Source organism: Ictidomys tridecemlineatus, chromosome 12, assembly GCF_052094955.1.
Source record: "Ictidomys tridecemlineatus isolate mIctTri1 chromosome 12, mIctTri1.hap1, whole genome shotgun sequence".
Taxonomy (NCBI): domain Eukaryota; kingdom Metazoa; phylum Chordata; class Mammalia; order Rodentia; family Sciuridae; genus Ictidomys; species Ictidomys tridecemlineatus.
In genome coordinates, this window is record NC_135488.1 from 90,401,443 (window position 1) to 90,420,499 (window position 19,057).

Sequence of the window (19,057 nt, forward strand, 5' to 3'; positions counted from 1 at the left end):
TGTTGTTGTTGTTGTTTTGCTTTTGTTTTTGTTTTTAGCATCTACTGGGTGCCATGCTCTGTGTAGGAAGCTTTTGCCTCTGCGGAGGTGGGATTTGAGACTCCACCCAGGATGAAAGAAATCTGCTTTATTGTTTTGCTGAGAGCTGGTTACTTTGCCTCCTCAGTGGCTTTTATGTACAGCCCCAAGCCGCCCAGGCCTGCCAGGCCCATGTGAGGTAAGTGTTTGAGTGTATGGCAGGACATTTCCTCTAACATTTTCAAACTTCCTCAGCCAACTCAACGGCGGGGGAGGGTTTGTATTTTTATCTTCTCAACTTTCCTTTTTTCCTAAGTTGTGTTCCAGACAAATAATTGTGGGTCCTTGCCCAATAACATCAAAATACACAAATGTCATCTGCCAACTTAAAGTGGGTAGGGGAGGATTTACTGAGTCCTTACCAGAGACCTCATACACTATCCCTTGCAAGCCAACACCAACTTCTAATCCTTATTCTTAAAATACTTCCCATCTCACAATTGGCTCAGCCAGAGCAACACTAAGCAGGGGTTCAAGGAAGAACTGAGATTTCCAAGAAATAGGAGGTAAATGATCTCCCTCTCCATTTCTCAATTGTATGTCCTTCCACTGGGAACCCCTAGGATCAACAGATTCCTTGTCACCCTACCAATTGAAACACCTCCCATGAGAATATTTCATTATTTTACGTTTATGTTCTGAATTTCTCTAATTTTTTTCTTGGTATGGTATTTTTCCCGGCTTGAGAATTAAGTGATATGAAAAACAGATGTAGAATGCTAAAATTTGATGACCAAACTCATAAAAGTCATCCCTGAGCAATTTGCTCTTGAGACACAGAAACTCCAATCCCCAAAGAGCTACTCCTCCACAAGGCAAATAAATAAATACAATGTGTACATAACCCAAAGCGCCCAGAGGGTGGCTCAAGGGAAGCAGAGATTCAAAAGGCAACTCCAGTCCCTTCAGAGAATTCCTCCTCTCCTCTCCAGCCTTTGTGGTTTTTCCTACTTTCCCTCTCCCTACCCCCATACTTCCTCCACATAGAAGTGGGGGAGGCTGTTTTGCACCAGTCCATCCAATTGACTTCAGAGAGGAATCAGTCATTGAGGTCCAGCTACTTGGCAGACTAGTTAAAACCCCCTTTTCTTTACCTATCACACCACCACCACCACCACCACCACCCCCACACACCGCCCCCCACACTTGTTAAGAATGAGGAACACAGCACTTTGAAAACACATTCTGTAGAAATGCTGAATAATAATGACAACTAATAATAACCCTTTGGCCTGGGGAGAAGGCAGATTTCACTAAGGTGGATAAAATCGCCCAAGGGGTAAAGGAGTCTTCTGAGCAAAGTGAGTCAGCGTCCACATATTTGCGCTACTTGTAAAAGTGATATTCTTTATTCAGCTTTTGAGTCACACCTAGCATTCAAAGCCTGTTTCTCAGACATAAAGATCTTGACAGTCTTTCCTGTTTAATATATGCAGCATTGTCTTATTCCCTGGAAGGCCTCTTTTCCCAACAAGATAGAAAAGAAAAAAAAAAATGTTGTTATAAACTTACCTTGTGCTCCATTCATTCATTCATTCCTGCAGTGAGCACCTGTTCATGCCTGCTATGCACAAGGCGTTGCTCCAGGCACTGAGATACTAGCATGAGGAGCTGTGCACCATGAGTTGGCAGTGAGGTGTATAGTCTTTACAATAGGGATTGCACAGTCTTTACAATAGGGACTCAAAAAGCCAGAGGTGCCTTCTACCTGTGGAAGCTCATCCTTCATACAAGGTGTGCGAGTCAGCTTTTGGTCACTGTGACAAATACCTGAGGAAAAAAAAAACAATTTAAAGGAGGAAAGATTTATTTTGGCTCATGATTTAGAGGTTTCAGTCTATGGTCAACTAGTTCCGTTGCTTTAGGCCTGAAGGCAAAACATCATGGAGGAAGGACATGGTGGAGGGAAGCTGCTCAGCTCATGGCAGCAGAAAAAGAGAGAGCCCATGCAAAAGAGGCTGCAGACAAGAAATATCTTTCCAGGGCATGTCCCCAATGACCTACTTCCTTCAACCAGGTCTCACCTCCTACAGTTTCCACTCACCTAGGAGTCTATTCAGCCATGAATGGAATAATACACTGATGAGGTTAGAGCCCTCATGTTCCAATCACTTCCCCAAAGCTCCATCTCAGAGCATTGTTTCACTAGGGTCCAAGTCTACAACACGCTGAGCCTTTGAAGGACACTTCATATCCAAGTCATAACAAAGGAGAGGAGAAAGGCTGACTTGGCCAAAAATGTGTGACATTTCAGATTCACACCCAAGCATCACTTTTCTATATATTCTGTCAGTAAGTCACTCATCTTTCCGGATACAAAAGAATCTGTTAACCTTAGCACTCACAGACAAGCTCAGGAGCAATGGTATTGGCTGGGTGGCTGTGCGTGAGATATTTTAGTTCTGTAATTTGTATTTTCTTCCGTAGAACAATCCACAACTACTGTCAGACTTTCCTGGTTCTCAGCAGGCTAAACAATAAATAAAATAGAGCAATGGTTCAACCCATCCTGCAAATATTATCTAAACAAGTGTCTACTAAGTTTGCACATCCTCAAGCTATGTCCTCACTTTTTAAATACATACATATGGTGGAACTGATGATGCCAGACACGGGGGACTTGATATCAGACATTGATATCAGTAGCGATGACATAGAGTCACGTGAGTATGAATATACAGGCAAAGCTTCTACCAAGGCCTCCACTTGGAAAGGGAGTCACAACTCCAACAAGAAAGTCTCAGGCTGGCTTATTGAAACAAAAATAAAAGGAATCAGCAGGAATGGGGTTTAGGAATATTGCTTTAATGAGTTAGGTGAAAGCACCTTGGCTTTAATGGTGCACCTGGTACCGAGGTGGACAAATTCCTGACCAGGTGTAAGTTAAGGTAGGACCTTTTAATGATTTGGATATAGTTTGTAGTTTAGTTAACAACATTATTAATAATATTCCACATATTAATATTAGCATATTATTAATACCATACAAATGTTCATTTTCTTAGTTTTGAAAATTGTACTATATTAAAATTGGGGGACTTGGATAAAGCATACATGAAATATAGCATATGGATATATGGCAATACATCACTACTTGTTTTGCAACTTTAAAGAAAATTTAATTACTTCTAAGTAAAAAGTAAATAAATATGTTCTATAGACATAAATAGATATGGATTTACATTTTTTATTAGTTCAATGGTAATAAAAATCATTCTGTGTCCCACAACGTCTTTTTTATCACAAAAAAATCTGGCAAAATATGAAAACTGAAAACAAGCATTTAGGAACTCATAATAATTTGATGTTTCTACAGTTTTAAGTATATGATCCTTTTTGTAGAAATTCATTTTTACTGCTTTTTTAAAAAGCATCAGTCTATATTAGGGTTCTCCAGAGAACAGGATATATGTGTATAAAGAGAAAGAAACAGAAATTTATTTTAAGGAATTGGCTCATACAATTGAGGAGGCTTAGTGAGTCCAGAATCTGAAGGGGTAGGCCAGTAGGCTGTAGATTCAATAAAGAGATGCAGAGTCCAAATACAATCTGCTTGCAGAATTTCTTCTTGCTCGGGGGCGATGTCTTTGTTGTACTAAAATATTCAACTGATTAGATGAGACCCACCCATATGAGAGAAAGTAGTCTGCTTTACTCAAAGTCTACTGATTTAAATGTTAATTTCATCCCCAAAATACATTCTCAAAAACATCCAGAATAATATTTGAACTAATATCTGGTTATCAAGGCCCAGACAAGTTGACACATAAAATTAACCATCACCTAGTCCATGATAGATTAGAAACAAACAAACAAAAAAGGCTTTCACTGGAGATAATTTGAGAAGCATTATATAAGATAACTTTTAATAGCCTACCAAGATTGTTTTCCTTCATATATGGAAGATAGGAAAAGGGAAAGAATGGGAGGGGCGGGCATGGAGATCTTATGAAAATCAAAGGGACATCAGTAGAATAGAAGAAAGGGACCAGAAAAGGGAGGAGAAGACAAACACTGAGGAATGATATTAAACAGATTATATTGTTATATTGTATATAGATACAAATATGTAACAACAAATCCCACCATTATGTACAACTATAATGTAATAATAGTATGGAAAAATAGCCTATCCAAAAGTTGCATTAATAAAAAAAAAAAAGGAATCATACTAAGAATGCTTATTTTATGTGGGAACTGAGGAAAATACTGGGATCAGTGACCTGGCTGGCATGGGGAGGGGAGGATCTTACTGTTTTTTTATTCTGAGCCTGAACCATTAAATCCTTCTTTGCCCCATTGGATACAATTCAAATTACTCTGCTCCAGAGTTCCCAAACTTCCTAATTCACAGCATTTTATTGTCCCTATAATTTTCCCACAGAGACGTGGGCCAAAAGAAACACCTAACAGAAATTTCATTTATCCGGTAGTTAAATCCCACAACTGAGCTATTTGAAAAAATAATAGTCCACATAAATTGAAAGAAAAAAGTGTTTTTTATTTTATTCTTAAATAATTCCAGTTACTTAGGAAAGGATGTGTGTGCCACTTAGTTACTGAATATTTTCTCAAGTCTTGGAACCTGGGCGGTCTGGTTCCACACTGAATTCTGCTTGGTACTTGCATTCTATAACAACTGGGGAATACTCAGGTTGAAATTGTGAGCCACCCTGAGCTAGGAATTCATTTGATTTTCAGCAGGTATCAAGAATTCTTCTTTCCTTGGACTCCTGGGTCTCCCTGAGATTCCTGTGAAATTTGCTGTGATTTCTCAGGAACCTTAGTACAGTCTGGGAATCATGACTGTGTTCTTTCTCTGGTTTTGATTCTGTTTTCTCATCTGCAAAATGGAAGCATCTATTGTAAACGTCTAGCAACACCTCTATTAAATCTAAGACAAAGCAGAACATAACTTGTACTGCCCTCTTGTAGCTCTGGCTTCCCTCTGGTAACGTCTGGGAAGTCCCTTGCATTCTTCACCCTACAATACACTCAAGGAATAGATGGCCCTTCTGGCCAAGCATCCCAAGTATGAACCAAACAGAACACTACAGATTCTTTGGCTCTGTTGTATATTTAAATAAGAATGCGACCCTTAACTCTGTGTGTGTGTGTGTATGTGTGTGTGTGTGTGTGTGTGTGTGTGTGAGAGAGAGAGAGAGAGAGAGAGAGAGAGAGAGAGAGAGAGAGAGAGAGTTTGTTTTGTTTTGTTTTATGGATGATTAGATCAAGAGTGAAGGTAGTGGGCAGGGGATGTGGCTCAAGCGCGCTCACCTGGCATGCACGGGTCTCTGGATTCAATACTCAGCACCACATAAAAATAAAATAAAAATGTTACGTCCGCCAAGAACTAAAAAATTTATAAAAAAAAAAAAAAAGGAGTGAAGGTAGTGAAAGAATAGGTACAATTTTTGTATCTTTCTCACTAATTATTAAACATTCTCAATTACATCTTAATCTACTCTTGATTTTTTTGTTCTGGTTTTATTTATTCCACTCACTCTAAAGTCTTATTATTGTAGTTAAAATCTCTTGGATCATAAACGTGTTCTTTGAGGCTGAAGCATAGCTTGAGATCAACACTCTTGTTGTTGGTTTTTCGTTTTTGTTTGTTTGTTTCCTAATGGGAAGGTCATGACTGGGTGGGCAGGTGCTGATTTTCAAAATGGAGTTACTTTGGCCTAAGGACCTAACACTTGCTGCCTTATTGTTTCATTGCTGTTATCATCATCATCAAATGATTTACTCTGTTTGGCTGATATCTGTTTGGGGAAGGATAACTTCTATCTTCTGTTTCTAGTTGTTTGCTAGCTGTTTTCATTTTGTGTATGTGTGTGTATATGTGTGTCACTGGGATCAAATCTAGAGTTTTGTACATGCTAGACAAGTGCTCTATCACTGAACTACATCTCTGCCTTTTTTTGTTTCTTTACTTGCTTGCTTGCTTTATTTTGAAACTGGGTCTCACTAAGTTGCCCAGGCCTCAAACTTGTGATCCTCCTGCTTTGGCCTCACAAGTCTCTGGGATTACAGGCATGCACCTCTGCCCCACTGGTTCATTTTCTATAGGCAGAGAAAACATGTTTGTTTTTCTTTTCCCCCACCCACCCTTTTAGGAACATCTCCTAGCTTCTTTTATCTGCTATTTAATAACAGCTACATATAGTTGATACAACCTGCATTTGACACTAAGCTACTGTCTTAAATAACAGAACCCATATTCCCTTTCCAAGGATAAATCCAAGCTTATCAGAACATGCTTTTAAAAACCTCTTTCAAAAATAATAAACAGAACACAGTTTTAGATAGTGGCAGAGTGGCTTCACTCTTGAAGACTGTCACCCCCACCCCACCCCATCCCACCCGCCTCATTGTCACCAGGCTGATATTGAACCTCTCCTGTCTTGCTTGCTGAGACTTTCCTATAAGTCAGACATCGACAGATTTACTGGATTCTTTCTACTTTAACCTGTTTCACATTTTGAAAGTCTTGATAGTCAGGCACATTAGTTTTGCAACTACAGCTACTTTCCAATGACCTGGGGGGATTAGCTGGATACCTATTTGGAGCTGATATCCCAGAAGCCACCTCACTGTGTTTAGAAGCCAACTGGCACACAGACTTCAGTGGGAAGGCTGATGATGGCTGGTATTCAGTAAAAATTAAAACCCTGGGAAACACACCGGCCCCAGGGCCAGAACAAAGCAGTGAGTGACAAGTTTCTTCTGGAAGTAGGAGTCAGAGTTTTGTTTTCTTGGTTCGGGGATTTGTTTGTTTTGGTTTGGATTTTTTGCCCTGCTCCTGTGGATAAAAGTAAATTCTAAACTTCTCTGCAACCATGACTACCTCCCCATCAGAGGGCCTCCTGCTTTTGCAAGAGCTACTTACATGAGTGGTAAATGAAGGGTCTCTCAAGAGGGAGAGCTGACAGAGGAAGAAACAGAAAAAGTAAAACCAAATCCCTAGGTGTTACCAGCATGGCAAAACAAGAGGGGATTTTCAGAAGCCAGGAGAGAGACCAGCCCACCCCCAGATCTCCCTCAGACACGTTTTTCTTCCTTCCTGACTCATCAGGTTTCTTTAGGAACGCCTGATGAGAAAGGATTATGAAGCAGGCAAGGAAGCCAGCTTTTCTGGCAGCACCAGGCACTTTGATTTCAGATTCTGCAGATTTTCAAGAACAGATTTGGTGTGCTAGCGTTCTAGGCTGCGGTCCAGCAGCAGTTCGGCTGCAGAAGAAGCAAATCAGATGGTCGGTGCTGTCAGCCAGGGACCCAAGGACTTTCCTGGGGCTATACCTCTCTGAAAGTTTGAAGATGTGGGGACAGGTTTGCCTTCTGAAATGTGCAAATGTCACCAGCCGGGGGGTGGCAGATGCCAAGAGGCGTCTGAAAAGAGATCTCCATCTGGCACTGGGTTAGGCTTCCTGGGACACAGATTAGAATAGTTTGAAACAAAGCAGCGGAAGCACCGGCTTCGTTTTTTTCACATATTGTTATGGTCTGTGGGTCATTTCCTGCCTTTGGAATTGATTTCCTTTCCAGGTTCTGCAAAGCCTGGTTGAAGGACCAGAGAGAAGTTGGGGCCTGTCTTTGCTTCGGGCTCAGTGGCCAGGCAACGCTGCCTCTGTGAGTCTGTATCCATTCCCCTGTGCTTCTAGCTGCTTCTACTGAGAAGCCTTAGGAAAGGAAAAATAAATTAGGGAAGGGAGCCATCTCCAGTTGAGTCAGATGAATCCTCTTGTTCCTAGAAAACAGAAAGAGAAAGAACAGATTGGGAATGGCAACAGTGATGCTTAATGTAGGGAAGCTCTTTCCCACCAGCATCTACTTCAAGGATGTCACCCTCCTTGAAGCAGCTCCACACCACCTGGCCCTGACCTCCTGGGGTCAGCCAACAGGCCAGCTAGGTGCAGTGATATTGGCTAGGCAGTGATATTTGCTACACAATGACCTGCTTTGTTGATTTTTTACTAGATTTTATTTCACATTTCGTTCCAAGAAGGATTTAAGGTAGCAATAAGTGCCTTTCTGGCAACATTTTTAAAACACTCATTTTGAGCACTTTGAAACTGACATGAATCCTTATTGCAAAATCCTTCTGCAGCTCCCAGCATGCCCTGAACACCCACTACAGTTGTACAGTGCCCCAAGGTCTGCAGGAAGCAGTTAAAACTGAGAAGGGGGTTCCTGATGGCCCTGCCATTTCCCTGGAAAGCTTTATCTCTCCAGAAAGGGATGCACTAATGTAAGTCCCTTTTGAACAGCCAGCTCATATGGCCCTATGGTCAGGAGGAAACTTGTATAACATGTCCAGAGCCTGGCTCACTCCAGACTGAGAGGTGAGTTTGCAGCATTAGAGGAAGGGCTGGTTTTTGCCCTAGGCTTCGGTCTCAACACAGCTGACCTAGCATGGAGCACCGGATGAAGGAAGGTGCAACCACAGATCAGCCTCTGTCTTGGTGCCACCTGAGCCCCAGGCTTGCTTCTCCTCAGTCAGTATAAATGGTCTTTGCTCAAGGTTGCAGATGCCACCTCTGCTGGTGGCTGGCAGTGAGGAGCTGCTGCCTTGGGTTAGCACTGTGCTTCTGAAATCAAACTGACCTTTCCAAATGGTTTCGTCTCACCAGGTGTTCACAGAAACGGTCTCCTGTGACCTTCACGGCAATTGTTCCTGTGAACACTTTGAAAATTCTAGGCGAAGTAAGTAAGTAACTGGGGCAGAGTTGGCTCTCTATAAATAGCAGGGTCAGGAACACCAGTAAAGTAGGATTTCCAAAGCAATGAGAAGTCTGCTCCAATGGAACCAAGGGAACCGAAGGACATTATGTTAAGTGAAATAAGCCAACATAAGAAGACAAATGCTGCATGATCTCACTTGTATGTGGAGTTTTAAAAGGTGATTTCATAGATGTTGAGAGCAGAAATATGGTTACCAAAGGCTGGGGTGGGGTGAGTGAGGAGAGATTGGTCAATGGGTGCTGAGTTACAGTTAGGAGAAGTTCTTGTGTGCTGTCTCACAGTAGGATGACTATAGAAAATGTACTGTATATTTCCAAAAAAGTTATTAGAAAGGATTTTCAATATTTTTACCACAAAGAAATGTTAAATATTTGAAGAGAGAGATCTGCTTGTCCTGATGGATATAGGATGGATATATGTATCAAAATGTCATATAGTACCCTATAAATATAGTCTTGTGTGTCAGTTTAAAAAAAAAAACTTCAAAAATAAAAATATGTTTTCCAAGTGAAAGGAGGAGGAGGAGGAAGAGGAGGAGGAGAAAGGAGAAACTGCCCAAGAACCTCAGCTTTCCCCTATAAGGTAGCACTCTGGCAGATTTAGGCATTTTCTTCCCTTGGATTGGTAAATTTGTAAATAATTGCTTTTAAACTTGAGAGAATCTGATTCCAGGGGGCCCAGAATCTGCATTTTTGCTAAGCCCAGCTGGTTTTGCTGGTCCAGGTGCTCTCTGATCCATACTTTGGAAAACTGTACTGTAAGGAACTGAGTCACTGTCACATTAGCAAGGGTGAACTGGTGATAACACTGAGCATTGCACTTGGAGTCTAGGCCAGGATGTGGCACTCTGAGACCTTGGGTGAGACTATTTGATCCCTCCAAATTAAAGGATTAACTGAGGACTTCCAAAAATCTAGCTGGGGCCTGGGTTCTAAGTTCTGGCCCCAAAGCCTACAAAGTAGGCTAGCTAGTCCAAAGGATCAGAGGGAGCAGGACCACCCAGGCATCCCCTGAATGCTGGCTGAAGTTGTTCAGTGCAGAAAACCTCAAACACCAAGGAGGACCCTCCTGCACCAGCACTGCAGGCCTGGAGCACCAAGGCCTTGAGGTCCAAGAACCACAGCAGGAAGAGCATGTTTCTCGCCTCTATTCATTCCAAGTAGCAAATATGGGAAGGGAGAGACTCGATTTCCTTAGTGTTTTGTATGTCTTATTTTTAAAATTCTCAATAAATCTTAGTATTTTTAGTCCTGTTTTGAAGATGAAAGAATTGAGAATCAAGGAGGTTGAATAACTTGCCCAAGTTTCCAGGGTCACATGGCTATTGAATTCTTGAGCTGAGATTTGAATTCATCTGTCAAGATCTAAGATCCATGTTCTTTCCACAAAAACATTCATGCCTGATGTATAACCAACGTGATTCTGCAATCTGCATTTGGGGTAAAATTGGGAGTTCATAACCCACTTCAATCTAATGTATGAAATATGATATGTCAAGAACTTTGTAATGTTGTGAACAACCAATAAAAAAAAAAAAAGAAAAGAGAAAAAAAATAAATAAATAAAAAGTACTGAGAAAAAAAAAAAAAAAACATTCATGCCTGAGGCAGACATGGTGGTGCATGCCTGTAATGCCAGTGGCTCAGGAGGCTAAAGCAGGAGAATCATGAGTTCAAAGCCAACCTGAGCAATTTATTCAGGCCCAACGCAACTCAGAGATACCCTGTCTCTAAATAAAATATGAAAATGGGATGGGGATATGACTCAGTTTTTAAGTGCCCCTTGGTTCAATCCATGGTACCAAAAAAAAAAAAAAAAAATTCTTGCTTGATGGTTTTGCTGTGACCATTCTGAAGTCCTGTATGTTTTGAGATGCTCAAAATATCCTCCATTCTCCTAGTCTTCGTTCCATACTTCTTGCCCTTTCTGCTTCAGAATACCACTTACCAATGTATCCTTATTCTTCACTCTATTCCTGCCTCTACTAATCCCTCAATTATGCACATTTCTTAGCCCCACAACTTCTTGACTACAGTAATAAAACATTATGCCACCACTTCTCCTGGGCCCAGGAGGACTTTCTGGTCCTCAGCTACTCCAGCCACTGACTTCAAGATCCGTGAGTCCTAGAGAATTCTGGTTATTGCCAGAGGTTTGTACAGATTGAGAGTTCTCAAAAGAGTCGTTTTTTATTTTATTTTATTTTTGGCACCAGGGATTGAACTCAGGGGTGCTTTACCACTGAGCTACCTCTCCAGCCCTTTTTATTTTTTATTTTGAGATATGGTCTTGCTAAATTGCTTAGGTCCTTCCCAAATTTCTAAGGCTGGCCTCAAACTTACAATCCTCCTGCCACAGCCTCTCAAGTTGCTGGAATTATAGGCATGTGATGCCATGCCCAGTTTGAGAGGCACTTTTGCATTTGAAAACACACACACACACACACACACACACACACATACACACATACATCTCTTCTCATAGATATAGGAATTGTATCCTGGGTCAGCCAATGACCTTCTGTTAAGAAATGCCCCCATCAAACCTCAACTTCCTAATAATAGTGATTTGGAATGCTGGGCACCCCCTAGTGGGAATAATGAAGAGAGAAGACATGTTGTGATGCTGTTCTCAATAACCCGTCCACCCCCAACTTCCTGCTCCTCAGCTGCCTTCTCCTTCCAGCCCATCTCACAATTCTTGGAATGATTCATTCTTCCCACAATGATTGGGCCTTTTGCCCCATAAAGCCCTCCCCTGTCTTTACTGACACAATGAACTAAAATTAAGCAAAAGGCAACTCAAGCAGAACAGCAGGAAAAACTTCCTATGGTGAGAGCTTGAAACCCTGAAATAGCCTTATAAGGCAAAATAAATAAGACCTAAGGCACAGGGCAGAACAATAGAGAATGTGTTGGAAAGATATTTTTGGAAATGGGGAGGATGAGAGAATGGCTACTTCCCTGATTTCTTATGTTAATGGCTGCATGATTGATATGAATACCCTGTGCTATGTCTTATCTCTTCTTAGGTCAAGGGAACACCCAACATTAATCCATTTGGAATGAATGAATCCATGCCCCAGAAGAGGAACAGCCCATTCATGGACTGGGCACTTTACACAACTGTGGGACACTCTGAACATTTGTGTACCACCATCCACTCTTTCAAAGACTACTGCCACAGCCTCCCACCACAGGAGATGAGCTCCGTTACGTCGTAAACCATAAAGCATTTGCTGAGTATCTCCAACATACTAGGCATGGGAAGCTTCTGCAGTTTTAAGAGTGCACTGAGATCTTCTGAGCAAAAAATTTTTGCAGTGCCTATTTCCAGTTCCATGTTTGAAAACTTATTCAATGGGACAGGGGTCAGCCAATATCACCCCGTTGCCCAATGCCCGTTCCCACCTCCATGGACAATATTGGTTTCTATGCTTTCACATGTTCCTCATCTGAGTCATCAGCTCATTAGTGCCCATTCAACTTGGCCTCTCTTGATAAATCCCCAGAAACCTTGCTCACGATATGACCAATTCCAGTGCAGGATTTTCCCTGCTATGGCTCCTGTCTCATCTAGAGCTTAGTGGCTTGGACAGTCTAATCTTACCACTGCTTACAACGTTGATCCCTTTCATCATTTCTTTCAGAGCCATTTGATGATATTCAACTTTCTGACAACCAAGAACTGTGGAATGATCTCTTCCCTCAGGCACTCTCCTATTTTGTGTCCAGATTGGCAACCTTCCAGACTCTTGAGAGACGTTTTAGAATGGAGCCATCGGTAGAGGACTACAGGACAAATTGGACAAAAGTTCACTGGACATCTGAGAGAAAGAAGAAAGGTCAAGGATGCCTCAGCCTGGTCCTCTGAGGCCTGTCAGCAAAAGTTGTTCTTCCTTTTTGTCTGATTTGGGCCTGAAGTAAAGGCATTTTTCAGACCAGAGACTGCTGGTCTCCACTTGGAATGGACTGACCAGAGGGCGGAGTAAGGCTTTCATTTGGCGAAAAGGACTCACTGACCTCTGGTCTTCCTTGCTGCCTTCCTCAACCTGGAAAGACACAAGAGCCACTGTGAGTTAGCTGTTACCTGGAAAGCTTCTGCCAGCGCGTGTAAATGGACCCTGCCTTTGTAAGGAAGGGAGGCAATGAGTTTATGTGTTGGAGGAGAAAACTTATGAAAAGGAAATGAGAATTAAAAGGAATAAACCTAACTAGCAGCAGCTTTCAGTGACTAGAAAAGAAGTGATTCTTAGAGTAGAGGCCCCAGTTCTGACAGTTGGAAAAAAAGGGAACTTCCACTACTTCTGTCTCTATTTCAGAAGCAATAAAAGCCAAGTCATAGCTGGGCATAGTGACACATGCCTATAATCCCAGCTACTTGGGAGGCTGAGACAGGAGGATCACAAGTTCAAGGACAGTCTCTGCAATTTAGCAAGGTCGAAGCAACTTATCGAGAGCCTGTCTCAAAATAAAAAGTATAGCTGGAGATGTAGCCCAGTGGTACAGCACTGCTGGGTTCAATCCCTGGTACCAAAAGAAAGAAAAGGAACCAAATCCTAAACTTAAAGATGAAGGTACATTCACCTGACTAACCAAGCTGTTATATTTTAAACAGACACCAGGACAGTAAAATTGAACACTTTTAACTTGCTAGACTAGGAAGTGTTTCCTTCCTGTAAGTCACCATGAATCAAATGAAACACCCAAAAGAAGGTTACACAAAAATTTTTTCATGCAGGTTAAAATGCATTAATCTAGGTTGACTGCAGCCAGCTGGATTCCTAGCACTGGATGCTTTCCCACAAAAAGCAAAAGGTGAGCAACCAGAGCAGTTAGGGGAAATTCAGGGATGGGCTTCATAGGTAAGGGTGACCAGAGGATGGTGCCTCTGACCCAGAACTGCAGCAAACAGAATCAATGATACAAAGCTCCTAGTACCCAGTGGAGATGTTCTCTAAGGGAACAGGCCCTTAGAGAGCCAATGTGAGCCCCAAGACATTGCTTGTAGCCAGGGCACTGACCTAAACTTTTTGCCAGTTCCTGTGGCAAGTTAGATGTGTATTATTTGCAAATAAGCCCAAAGGTAGGGAGTTCTGTGCCAGTTAGAGATCTCTCGGGGAAGGCAAGTATGTAGCTCTTGGATAATGTCCAAGAAAACCAGGTGAAGACTTGAACTAATGCCGGAGAAGCAGGGTGCAGCACCACACCCAACAGGGGAAGAGGGTGCGGTGTGTCCATAAGGTAGGTGGGAGCATTCCCGAGCCTCCATTATGTTTATGGAAGAAGCTTCGATAAATATGGAATGCACGTCACTCATGCTGTCCTAAAACTTTTTCTCTGTTCGGATTGTTTTAAAGCCACAATAAACAAGTTCTCGATGACATTGTTGCTATGAAATAAACCGTAGATTGGATGATGGCCAAGTCTGTAACACATGGCCAAGGAGACCAAGGAAGCTCACTGGGGAGTCGCTTTGCAAATGAAGGGGTAGCTGTGTTTCTGAATCACAATGAATGAAGTAAAGGAAGCCCTCCAGGTCATCCGCTAACAGCATCTCACTTCTGGGAAGTCTATCTGCCAATCTAGGATATCCTTTCCATCCTTTGTTTTCTCTCTTGCCTTTTCTCCAGCTCATTCCAATGATAAACTGGAGCCAGCCTGGACCTTCTCCCAGCTCAATGTTCAGCAACGTCACAGTGGCAGAATACAATCAGCCATGGTGGGAGTACTTATACAATGGGAATTGGCAAACGCTACAAATCAGAGCTTGACATTTTTTTCTGGAGAGCCTGTTATTAAACATCTACCAATGCATCATGGCTGTAACTGAGAATTTTTGCATAGGAGAGGTGGGTAGTGAGTTAAAGGGGAACAATAAAAGAAGCTTGGGGAGAGGTATGGAGAAGGCCAATGCACACAGAGGGAAATGGTGGACTGCCAAGGCTGATTCTGCCTCCCCCACAAACACACCCCCTGCCCCCAATGAATGCCTTGGATTCAGTATTTAACAGTCACTTTGATGAGAACCTGCTCTGGGTCCACAATGATGTGGAGGCAGATTTTTGTTGATTTGGGGTGTTGTCTTCCTACTCAAACATTATTTGAAGTGTGTGCTGCAGAGTATAATAACCCAGGTACACCCTGTACACACTCCATGTACTAGTTATTATACCTGGCACCATATTATGCATTTTATACTCTGCACCATATGATGCATATTATCCATTTTTCCTATTAAGGATTTCAAGTGTTTTCACCCGCATTCAATCTCACTGTTCCTCTTCCAACTCCCCATGTAACTGTGTGTGTGTGTTCCCCTTACCCAAATGGGTTTCCCATTGACCTTTGGAATTAAGATCTCATCTCTCTTTTAAAATGTTCCTGAGCCAGATAAGTACCCCTTCCTCTGGAGTGGAATTGTTTAGTTTTAAACTTACAAATTACCTGGAAAATCTTCTTAGAATGCAGGTTTATATTCAATTTTCCTCAACTATCTCTCCTTTCCATCTCTTTGACTTTAAGTCCCACCTGCACCTCTGGAAAGGTCAGGCCCGCCCAGGAGTAGAATCTGAACCAAACAGCCAAATCCATATGCCAGGTGATGTTAGATTGTAGAATACGGTCCTAACCCCAGTTCCTACCACGAGCCAAAGCACAGCCTTATCTAGAGGTTGTGGCATATGGGGAATGAAAGAAGGAAGGAAGAAAAGCCAACAGAAGAATATGTTCTTGAATTGGGCAAAGGGAAGCAGGTGCTCAGTCTTGGGACATACTAATAATGAGTCTTCTGTGCATCTCAATACTATCTTAAGCATTCATCCAGCCTTTCCTTGATGAACAGTATTGATTCGATGTCAATAACCCTTTATTTTCCATTTTCAAAATAATGACTTGGTTCTCTAGTATCCTAGTTCTAGATACTAGTTCTCTAGTCACCAATAAATTTTATTTTAATATGATTATGAACTCATAGATTTAAATAATGTATATCAATCCATTGCAGTTATTATTCCAATTAGTGCTCAAATTATCCCTACTTTGGCCAATGGAAGCTTATGTGGGTTGACTCCTGAATCTTTGGTAGTATCCTTCCTTTCTAGTACTGTAAGATGTTATATTATATATTATATAGAGCAGCTCTATATAGCAGAACTTTCTGAGATGAAGGGAATGCTCTGCATCTGATACTATGACCACTGGCCATATGCAGTTAGTAAATACTTGACATAAAATAATGCAATGGGGACTCAGTTTTAAATTTAAATTTAGATTTGTATTTATTTTATTTTCATTTAGTATATTTAAATGTAAAGACATGTTAAAATAAGAATTGAGGGTATATTAACAATTTATAAGTCTAGAACAGAGAGCTTCGGGTCTTGTAATTATTTTTCTCTCTTTATTACTGCTATTCTTCATAATTTCCATTTCTATTTCCCATTATTTTCTCTGCCATTTTCCACATATTTTATTTGGGGCCTTATCCTTTGAATGATTTTATTTTAAATAGACACATGTGGCTAGTTGCTACCATATTGAATAGCATAGTTCTTGTGTAACATATAAAGAAATCTAGATACAGAAGAGCAGAATTTGTCTGCAGTAGAATTCAATCCTTAACATCAGAACAGTACAAGGATTAACTGCATCTAAATAATCTCAGAAACCTTTGTAAAATACTGATTTCTCAGCCTCACCCCCAGAGATTCAGGTTCATCATATATGATATGGTACTCTAGAATCTGTTTTATTGTTGTTTTAATATTACCATGAGTTTCTGATAAGCAGTTAGGTCTGAAGACCACTATGCTGTATTAGATTACTGGAATTTTTTTTAATTTTTTTTTTTAATATTTATTTTTCAGTTCTCGGCGGACACAACATCTTTGTTGGTATGTGGTGCTGAGGATCGAACCCAGGGCGCACGCATGCCAGGCGAGCGCACTACCGCTTGAGCCACATCCCCAGCCCAGATTACTGGAATTTAATATTTGTGTTACAGCTATGGTTCATGAAAAATTATTCCAATGAATCAACAGTGCATCTTTAGTTCCATGTGGCCAGTTTTAGAACTCCTCAGAGAAACAGAGCCTTCTGCTTGTCATGTAATCAAGAACTACGATTCCTGCAGAGACTTGCCTCACTCCAACTTTAGTATAGGCCTCTGGCCCTCATTCATCCATAATTAAAAAGGACCCAAAGCCAAGCCAGGCGTGTTCAGCCTTGACCTTCAGAACAGCCTTCATGACCTGTTGTGTCTGTGAATGTCAAGCACTGTGAAAGTTCTGAGATCTTCCCTTGCTTCCCTGATAAAAAGTTTACCCGCCACAGATTTGTGGATGCTAGCAGAAGACATGAGACTCCTAGACCAAAGATAAACAATTTGATTACCCTCAACATAGCAAGAAATATGAGAGTCATGTTAATATCCATTTCTCTTGCCCTTCGAGTCCCAAAGGGGTAACAGAGCGGCAGTGTTAAATACTACACAAACAGGACGTTCCATCACAGCTGAAGATCCCCAGTGGACTGCAAGCCAACGTGCCCAACTTTGCCCTAAATGGAGACATTGTCTTCATTACACTCTGCAATAAGCAAACTTTTTCTCTGTTCCAGAGGGAGATATTAACTCTGTCTTGGAAGGTTGTTCAATATGCAAACATTCTTGAAAAAGTAATCCTAAACCAAATGATGAAGAAATGTAGAAACAGAAGAGACTCTAGAGAATTTTCTCCCCACAGTGTACACCCAGGGCACTATTCCTGGCCCATCTGCAGCATGGTGAACCTCTCTGACCTGAACAGATACTACAGCATCTAATACAGATAATTTTTTATTTCTCCCAACTATGATGACTTTAGACCTGGCTCTGCCCTTTGTGGGAAGGTACTAATGCATCATAGTTGGAAAAGCAGTCTCCAAAGTCAGCCTATCTAGGTTCTTAGCTCTAATACTTACTAGCTGTATGTCTTTGAAACATTTATGTAACCTCTCCATGCCTCAATTTCATCATCTACAAAGTGGGAATATAATAATACCGAGTTCAAGGTTATCATAAAGATTACATGAGATTAAACATGTGAAGTATTAAGTCCCCAGTAAACATCAGTTAATAAAGACTGATATTACCACTCAATATTATTTATATTTTCTTATGACTTTTCCTAACATAGTGGACCTACTTGTTCATGTAGAACCCTAACACACACTGCCTTCTTTAGACGGAGTTAAAATTCCTTCCTAGCTGACACCCTTCAATTGCAACCTGAGAACCAGCTTAACACCCTGTTCAGTTTGTGCCATTCAGACTAGGCACACCATTGCCCATAAGCCAAATCCACTCCGTTCCCTGCTTATAAAAGATTGGACCAGTCGCATTCATTCAAATACATGTGGTCTACAATTGCTATGTTCATCAGCTTTTCATCTCCATTACCAAAATAATTGACAAGAACAACTTCAAAGAGAAAAAGGTTATTTGGGTCTCAATTTCAGAGGTCTCAGTCCATGGTCAGCTGATTCCATGCTCTAGGCCAGAGGGAAGCAGAACTCCACAGCAGAAGGGCATGGCAGAGGGAAGCTATTCAATTCATGGGGCCAGGATTCAGAGAGAGAGACAGAGGGAGGAGCCAGGGGGATGAGATAGAATCCCCAAGGGCACACTCCTGGTGACCCCCTACTTCCTCCTTCTACCCCTCACCTGCCAGTAGTTACCACTTAATAATCCATTCAAGTTATTAATCTATCAAATGGATAATCCACTGGTTGGGTTACAGCTCTTAATCTTAACATTTCACCTCTGAACATTCCTGCAATGTCTCACACATGAGCTTTTCCAAACCATATCCAAACCATAACAGCTACAATAATGCTACAGTAACCGTGTTGAATAGTAAACCCTAAACTATTTACTATTTGCCCTTTAAAGAAAAAGCTCACCAGTCCCTCATCTATTCCATCCAGACTACAAACCAAACCCTTCCAAGAATCTTTAGGATGGGTTGCTGATCACTAAGGAACCAGATAAGGGTGAGAATGAATCACTGCCATCTCTTTTCATTAATGAAAGAACACCAAGGTACTATTACTAAGGGATAAATTTAGCCTTTTATGAACCTTGCTTTATATTATTTTTCTCTGAATTTGATTATTTACATAGCCCATCAATGGCTAAAGTCCATTCAACAAGAGAAACATTGTATTACATTGAAAACAAAAGACTTATTTTTAAA

At 41.3% G+C, this 19,057-nt stretch overlaps 1 long non-coding RNA gene across 1 annotated transcript in view; it reads right to left on the reverse strand.

Moving 5' to 3' along the window:
* The window catches only part of LOC120884894 (uncharacterized), a 193,760-nt gene that overhangs the window by 112,739 nt on the left and 61,964 nt on the right, over positions 1-19,057 (reverse strand). Inside the window, exons 3-6 of the long non-coding RNA XR_005727305.2 lie at positions 12,433-12,874; positions 3,540-7,828; positions 2,424-2,548; positions 1,591-1,848 (exon numbers count right to left, since the gene is read on the reverse strand). This is a non-coding gene — a long non-coding RNA (uncharacterized LOC120884894). The remainder of the gene's footprint in view (positions 1-1,590; positions 1,849-2,423; positions 2,549-3,539; positions 7,829-12,432; positions 12,875-19,057) is intronic.